This window comes from Arachis stenosperma, chromosome 2, assembly GCF_014773155.1.
Source record: "Arachis stenosperma cultivar V10309 chromosome 2, arast.V10309.gnm1.PFL2, whole genome shotgun sequence".
NCBI lineage: Eukaryota > Viridiplantae > Streptophyta > Magnoliopsida > Fabales > Fabaceae > Arachis > Arachis stenosperma.
This window is the reverse complement of record NC_080378.1, coordinates 104,460,464-104,468,987: the sequence shown is the minus strand read 5'-3', so window position 1 is coordinate 104,468,987 and position 8,524 is coordinate 104,460,464. Positions and strand designations below refer to the sequence as shown.

The 8,524-nt window shown below is 42.0% G+C and overlaps 1 non-coding gene across 1 annotated transcript; it reads right to left on the bottom strand.

Moving 5' to 3' along the window:
- Nucleotides 1-971: 971 nt before the first annotated feature.
- On the bottom strand, nucleotides 972-1,079 carry LOC130964898 (small nucleolar RNA R71). Its single transcript, XR_009080964.1, has one exon. It is a non-coding gene; the product is annotated as a small nucleolar RNA R71 (small nucleolar RNA).
- Nucleotides 1,080-8,524: the final 7,445 nt, after the last annotated feature.

Genomic DNA, 8,524 nt, shown 5'->3' with positions numbered 1-8,524 from the left:
TAAAATTGTTTTCAAATCATATCTTTTCAATCATATCTTTTTAAAACCATAAATTTTTTTTATCATATCTTTTTAATCACATCTTTTTCAAAACAGTTTTTAATCATATCTTTTTGATTTCTAATTTCAAAATCTTTTTCAAAAATTACTTGATATCTTTCTCACTCTTGATTTTCGAAAATCAAATTAAAGTTTTTCAAAATGTTTTTAAAATCTTTTCAATTAATTTTCGAAAAATCTCTTCCCCTCTTCTCACATCCTTCTGTTTATGGAGTACTACTCCTTCTCAATGCACAATTCAAACTCTATCTGATTAAGTTCGAATTCTTCTACCTCTTCCTTCTAATTTTCTTCTTCTCTGACACCTCAAGGAATCTCTATACTGTGACATAGAGGATTCCATATTTTCTTGTTCTCTTCTCTTTCATATGAGCAGGAACAAAGACAAAGGCATTCTTGTTGAAGCTGACCCTGAACCTGAAAGGACCTTGAAGCGAAAGCTAAGAGAAGCTAAGGCACAACTCTCTGCAGAGGACCTAACAGAAATCTTCAAAGAAGAAGAAACCATGGCAGCCGAAAACAACAACAATGCCAACAATGCAAGGAAGGTGCTGGGTGACTTTACTGCACCTACTCCCGACTTCTATGGGAGAAGCATCTCTATCCCTGCCATTGGAGCAAACAACTTTGAGCTTAAGCCTCAATTAGTTTCTCTAATGCAACAGAATTGCAAGTTCCATGGACTTCCATTGAAAGATCCTCATCAGTTCTTAGCTGAATTCTTGCAAATCTGTGACACTGTCAAGACTAATGGGGTTGACCCTGAGGTCTACAGACTTATGCTATTCCCTTTTGCTGTAAGAGACAGAGCTAGGACATGGTTGGACTCACAACCTAAAGAAAGCCTGGACTCATGGGAAAAGCTAGTCAATGCCTTCTTGGCAAAGTTCTTTCCACCTCAAAAATTGAGTAAGCTTAGAGTGGAAGTCCAAACCTTCAGACAGAAGGATGGAGAATCCCTCTATGAAGCTTGGGAAAGATACAAACAATTGATCAGAAAATGTCCTTCTGACATGCTTTCTGAATGGAGCATCATAGGTATTTTCTATGATGGTCTCTCTGAACTATCCAAGATGTCTTTGGATAGCTCTGCTGGAGGATCTCTTCATCTGAAGAAGACGCCTACAGAAGCTCAAGAACTAATTGAAATGGTTGCAAATAACCAACTCATGTACACTTCTGAAAGGAATCTTGTGAACAATGGGACTAATCAAAAGAAAGCAGTTCTTGAGATTGATACTCTGAATGCCATTCTGGCTCAGAACAAGATATTGACTCAACAAGTCAATTTGATTTCTCAAAGTCTGTCTGGAATGCAAAATGCACCAAGCAGTACTAAGGATGCTTCATCTGAAGAAGAAGCTTATGATCCTGAGAACCCTTCAATGGAAGAGGTGAATTACCTAGGAGAACCCTATGGAAACACCTATAATTCTTCATGGAGAAATCACCCAAATTTCTCATGGAAGAATCAAGAGAGACCTCAACAAGGTTTCAACAACAATAATGGTGGAAGAAATAGGTTTAGCAATGGCAAGCCTTTTCCATCATCTTCTCAGCAACAGACAGAGAATTCTAAGCAGAACAACTCTGACTTAGCAACCATGGTCTCTGATCTAATTAAAACCACTCAAAGTTTCATGACTGAAACAAGATCCTCCATTAGGAATTTGGAGGCACAAGTGGGACAGCTGAGCAAGAAAGTTACTGAACTCCCTCCTAGTACTCTCCCAAGCAATACAGAAGAAAATCCAAAAGGAGAGTGCAAGGCCATCAACATGGCCGAATTTGGAGAGGAAGGAGAGGAAGTGAACGCCACTGAGGAAGACCTCAATGGGTGTGCACTAGCCTCCACTGAGTTCCCCAATGAGGAACCATGGGAATCTGAGGCTCAAAATGAGACCATAGAGATTCCATTGGACTTACTTCTGCCTTTCATGAGCTCTGATGAGTATTCTTCCCCTGAAGAGGATGAGTATGTCAATGAAGAGCAAGTTGCTAAATACCTTGGAGCAATCATGAAGCTAAATGACAAGTTATTTGGCAATGAGACTTGGGAGGATGAACCCCCTTTGCTCACCAAAGAATTGGATGACTTGTCTAGGCAGAAATTACCTCAAAAGAGGCAGGACCCTGGGAAGTTCTCCATACCTTGTATCATAGGCACCATGACCTTCAAGAAGGCTCTGTGTGACTTAGGGTCAAGTGTAAACCTCATGCCTCTCTTTGTAATGGAGAAGCTAGGGATCTTTGAGGTACAAGCTGCAAGAATCTCACTAGAGATGGCAGACAACTCAAGAAAACATGCTCATGGACTTGTAGAGGATGTTTTGGTGAAGATTGAAGACCATTACATCCCTGCTAATTTCATAGTCCTAGAGACTGGGAAGTGCATGGATGAAACCATCATCCTTGGCAGACCCTTCCTAGCCACAGCAAAGGCTGTGATTGACGTTGATGGAGGTGAACTGATCATTCAAGTGAATGAAGAATCCTTTGTGTTTAAGGCTCAAGGATATCCCTCTGTCACCATGGAAAGGAAGCATGAAGAGCTTCTCTCAAATCAGAGTCAAACAGAGCCCCCACAGTCAAACTCTAAGTTTGGTGTTGGGAGGCCACAACCAAACTCTAAGTTTGGTGTTGAACCCCCACATTCAAACTCTAAGTTTGGTGTTGGGAGGTTCCAACATTGCTCTGAGTATCTGTGAGGCTCCATGAGAGCCCTCTGTCAAGCTACTGACATTAAAGAAGCGCTTGTTGGGAGGCAACCCAATGTTATATTTTATCTATTTCCTTTTGTTATTTTATGTTTTTTTTTTGTAGGTTGATGATCATAAGAAGTCACAAAATTAATTGAAAAAGCAAAAACAGAATGAAAAACAGGAAGAAAAACAGCACACCCTAGAGGAAGAACCTACTGGCGTTTAAACGCCAGTAAGGCTAGCAGGTGGGTGTTTAACGCCCAGTCTGGCACCATTCTGGGCGTTTAACGCCAGAAAGGGGCACCAGACTGGCGTTAAACGCCAGGAAAGGGCAAGAACCTGGCGTTAAACGCCAGAAATGGGCATCAGCCCGGCGTTTAACGCCAGAATTGGCTCAAAACGTGATTTTGCATGCCATTTGGTGCAGGGATGACTTTTCCTTGACACCTCAGGATCTGTGGACCCCACAGGATCCCCACCAACCCCATCACCCTCTCTCTTCTTCACCCATTCACCAATCACCTCAATACCTCTTCCCCAAAAACCCTTCACCTATCAAATCTCATCTTTCTCTTCACCACTCACATCCATCCTTCATAAAACCCCACCTACCTCACCATTCAGATTCAAACCACTTTCCCTCCCTTACCCACCCATAATGACCGAACCCTACCCCTCCCCTCACCCCTATATAAACCCTTCTTCACTTCTTCATTTTCACACACCCTAAATACTACTTCTTTCCCTTTTTGGCCGAAACATAAGCCTCCTCCATCTCCTCCATTTTCTTCTTCTTCTACTCTCTTCTTTCTTCTTTTACTCGAGGACGAGCAAACCTTTTAAGTTTGGTGTGGTAAAAGCGTTGCTTTTTCATTTTTCCATAACCATTTATGGCATCCAAGGCCGGAGAAACCTCTAGAAAGAGGAAAGGGAAGGCAAAAGCTTCTACCTCCGAGTCATGGGAGATGGAGAGATTCATCTCAAGGGTGCATCAAGACCACTTCTATGAAGTTGTGGCCTTGAAGAAGGTGATCCCCGAGGTCCCCTTTTCACTCAAAAAGGGTGAATATCCGGAGATCCGACATGAGATCCGAAGAAGAGGTTGGGAAGTTCTTACCAACCCCATTCAACAAGTCGGAATCTTAATGGTCCAAGAGTTCTATGCCAATGCATGGATCACCAAGAACCATGATCAAAGTGTGAACCCGGATCCAAAGAATTGGCTTACTATGGTTCGGGGGAAATACTTGGATTTTAGTCCGGAAAATGTGAGGTTGGCATTCAACTTGCCCATGATGTAAGGAGATGAACATCCTTACACAAGAAGGGTCAACTTTGATCAAAGGTTGGACCAAGTCCTCACTGACATTTGTGAAGAGGGCGCCCAATGGAAGAGAGATTCAAGAGGGAAGCCGGTTCAATTGAGAAGGCATGACCTCAAGCCCGTGGCTAGAGGATGGTTGGAGTTTATCCAACGCTCAATCATTCCCACTAGCAACCGGTCTGAAGTTACTCTAGACCGAGCCATCATGATCCATAGTATCATGATTGGAGAAGAAGTAGAAGTTCATGAGGTTATAGCCCAAGAACTCTATAAGGTGGCGGACAAGTCCTCTACCTTGGCAAGGTTAGCCTTTCCTCATCTTATTTGTCACCTCTGTTATTCAGTTGGGGTGGACATAGAAGGAGACATCCTCATTGATGAGGATAAGCCCATCACTAAGAAAAGGATGGAGCAAACAAGAGACCCCTCTCATCATGAGATCCCTGAGATTCCTCAAGGGATGCACTTTCCTCCACAAGACTATTGGGAGCAACTAAACACCTCCCTAGGAGAATTGAGTTCCAACATGGGATAACTAAGGGTGGAGCACCAAGAACATTCCATCCTCCTCCATGAAATTAGAGAAGATCAAAGAATCATGAGAAAGGAGCAACAAAGACAAGGAAGAGACATTGAGGAGCTCAAGCACTCCATAAGACCTTCAAGAGGAAGAACAAGCCGCCATCACTAAGGTGGACCCGTTCTTTAATCTCCTTGTTCTTTATTTTCCTGTTTTTCGAAATTTTCATGCTTATGTTTATCCATGTTTGTGTCTTATGATCATTAGTTTCTTAGTGTCTATGCCTTAAAGTTATGAATGTCCTATGAATCCATCACCTCTCTTAAATGAAAAATGTTCTTAATTGAAAAAGATAAGAATTGCATGAATTTTGAATTTTATAACAGTTTAATTATTTTGATGTGGTGGCAATACTTTTGTTTTCTGAGTGTATGCTTAAACAGTGCATATGTCTTTTGAATTTGTGGTTCATGAATGTTGGCTCTTGAAAGAATGATGAAAAAGGAGACATGTTATTGAGGATCTGAAAAATTATAAAAATGATTCTTGAAGCAAGAAAAAGCAGTGAATACAAAAAAAAAACGAAAAAAAGGGAGAAAGAGAAAAAGAAGGAAAAAGAAAGAAATAAAGTTGTGATCCAAGACAAAAAGAGTGTGCTTAAGAACCCTGGACACCTCTAATTGGGGACTCTAGCAAAGCTGAGTCACAATCTGAAAAGGTTCACCCAATTATGTGTCTGTGGCATGTATGTATCCGGTGGTAATACTGGAAGACAGAGAGCTTTGGGCCACGGCCAAGACTCAATAAGTAGCTGTGTTCAAGAATCATCATACTTAACTAGGAGAATCAATAACACTATCTGGATTCTGAGTTCCTAAAGAAGCCAATCATTCTGAATTTCAAAAGATAAAGTGAGATGCCAAGACTATTCAGAGGCAAAAAGCTAAAAGCCCCGCTCATCTAATTAATACTGATCTTCATAGATGTTTTTGGAGTTTATTGCATATTCTCTTCTTTTTATCCTATTTGATTTTCAGTTGCTTGAGGACAAGCAACAATTTAAGTTTGGTGTTGTGATGAGCGGATAATTTGTACGCTTTTTGGCATTGTTTTTAGTATGTTTTTAGTAGTTTTAGTTGAGTTCTTAGTATATTTTTATTAGTTTTTAGTTAAAATTCACTTTTCTGGACTTCACTATGAGTTTGTGTGTTTTTCTGTGATTTCAGGTATTTTCTGGCTGAAATTGAGGAACCTGAGCAAAAATCTGATTCAGAGACTGAAAAGGACTGCAGATGCTGTTGGATTCTGACCTCCCTGCACTCGAAGTGGATTTTCTGGAGCTACAGAAGCCCAATTGGAGCGCTCTCAACGGCGTTGGAAAGTAGACATCCTGGGCTTTCCAGCAATATATGATAGTCCATACTTTGCCCAAGATTTGATGGCCCAAACCGGCGTTCAAAGTCACCCTCAGATTTCCCAGCGTTAAACGCCGGAACTGGCACCAAAATGGGAGTTAAACGCCCAAACTGGCACAAAAGCTGGCGTTTAACTCCAAGAAGAGTCTCTACACGAAAAATGCTTCATTGCTCAGCCCAAGCACACACCAAGTGGGCCCGGAAGTGGATTTTTATGTCATTTACTCATCTTTGTAATCCTTAGGCTACTAGTTCCCTATAAGTAGGACCTTTTACTATTGTATTTTATCATCTTTCAATCTAAAAATCTTTTGATCATGTTTTTATGATTGAACCCTCTTTGGGAGGCTGGCCATTCGGCCATGCCTAGACCTTGTTCTTATGTATTTTCAACGGTGGAGTTTCTACACACCATAGATTAAGGTGTGGAGCTCTGCTGTACCTCGAGTATTAATGCAATTACTATTGTTCTTCTATTCAATTCGCTTGTTCTTGTTCCAAGATATCACTTGTTCTTCAACTTGATGAATGTGATGATCCGTGACACTCATCATCATTCTCACCTATGAACGTGTGACTGACAACCACCTCCGTTCTACCTTAGATTGGGTGAATATCTCTTGGATTCCTGATACACGATGCATGGTTGATCGCCTGACAACCGAGTGCTCGCCTGACAAACGAGCCAGCCATTCCGTGAGATCAGAGTCTTCGTGGTATAGGCAAGAACTGATGGCGGCATTCAAGAGAATCCGGAAGGTCTAACCTTGTTTGTGGTATTCTGAGTAGGATTCAATGATTGAATGACTGTGACGTGCTTCAAACTTCTGAAGGCGGGGCGTTAGTGACAGACGCAAGAGAATCACTGGATTCTATTCCGGCCTGATCGAGAACCGACAGATGGATAGCCGTGCCGTGACAGGGTGCGTTGAACATTTCCACTGAGAGGATGGGAGGTAGCCACTGACAACGGTGAAACCCTTGCATAAGCTTGCCATGGAAATGAGTAAGAAGGATTGGATGAAGATAGTAGGAAAGCAGAGAGACGGAAGGGACCAAGCATCTTCATACGCTTATCTGAAATTCCTACCAATGAATTACATAACTATCTCTATCTTTATCTTTATGTTTTATTCATATATCACCATTACCTACTTGAGTCTGCCTGACTGAGATTTACAAGGTGACCATAGCTTGCTTCATACCAACAATCTCCGTGGGATCGACCCTTACTCGCGTAAGGTTTATTACTTGGACGACCCAGTGCACTTGCTGGTTAGTTGTGCGAAGTTGTGTTTATGCCATGGTATTGAACACCAAGTTTTTGGATTCATTACCGGGGATTATTTGAGTTGTGAAAAGTATTGATCACAATTTCGTGCACCACAGCCTAACAGAAATTTGTTGGTGCGTAAATTGGATCCGCCACAGAGTTGGAATCCGAGGGTCGAAAATTACTTACGCGCCACGGGATTCTACCACGTATCTAGGATTGGGATGATAAGAGGATTTCACCCGATGTTAGCTGCTCTGGTTGAAAGGTGGAGGCCGGAGACTCACACTTTTGTGTTGCCGGTGGGTGAGGTTACAATGACATTAGAAGATGTCGCACATATATTTGGCTTACCAATTGATGGAGAGCCTGTGAGTGGATGGACTGATAGTAGTAGTGATTTCGTTCAGAGTCAGAGCATGGCAATATTCGGACGTCAACTGATACTCAGTCGTAATTCGAAATCCTATATAAAGCTTGGTTGGGTTCGAAGTATCAGAGATGAGGAGCCGTTGGATACTGAAGAGTCCATAAGGAGATATGTGAGATGTCAGATTTTCTGTCTGTTAGGGTCGACTCTATTCACAGATAAGTCGACCGCATACGCCCATGCGAAGTATCTACTGTTGCTTCGCGATTTCGAGCGGATCCATACATATAGTTGGGTTCAGCATGTCTTGCACATCTTTACAGAGCACTATGCCGTGCATCACGATATGATACGAAGGAGATGGATGGCCCTCTTAATCTGTTGTTTGTTTGGGCATGGGAGCGAATGCCGTGTATTGCGCCTGTACCGAGACATATCCTTCCACCTGCTGAGATACCAGTTGCCATGAGGTAAATATTTATGGTTCTTGTCAGATATTATATTCATTATGCATGTTTTAATTAGGGGTATTTACGTAAATACACATGTTCCAGGTGGAGTCATTCGGAACGGAGCACAGCGTGGTTAGAGAAGACCGTTGTGACATTTAGGCATGATATAGACTACATGCAGGAGGTAAATATTTATGGTTCTAATGAATCCTAGTTCCATACATTAATGTTAGGGTTATGACATTGGAATTATCTGTGGCAGTTTGAGTGGCGGCCGTACGAAGGAATGATCATACCCGGCGAGTTACATGGACATCTTGATGTGTGTGATATCGTTGCTCCGTTGTTGTCATTCGAGTGTATCGAATGGCACCCTGCGGACCGAGTTATGCGTCAGTTTGGGTTTGC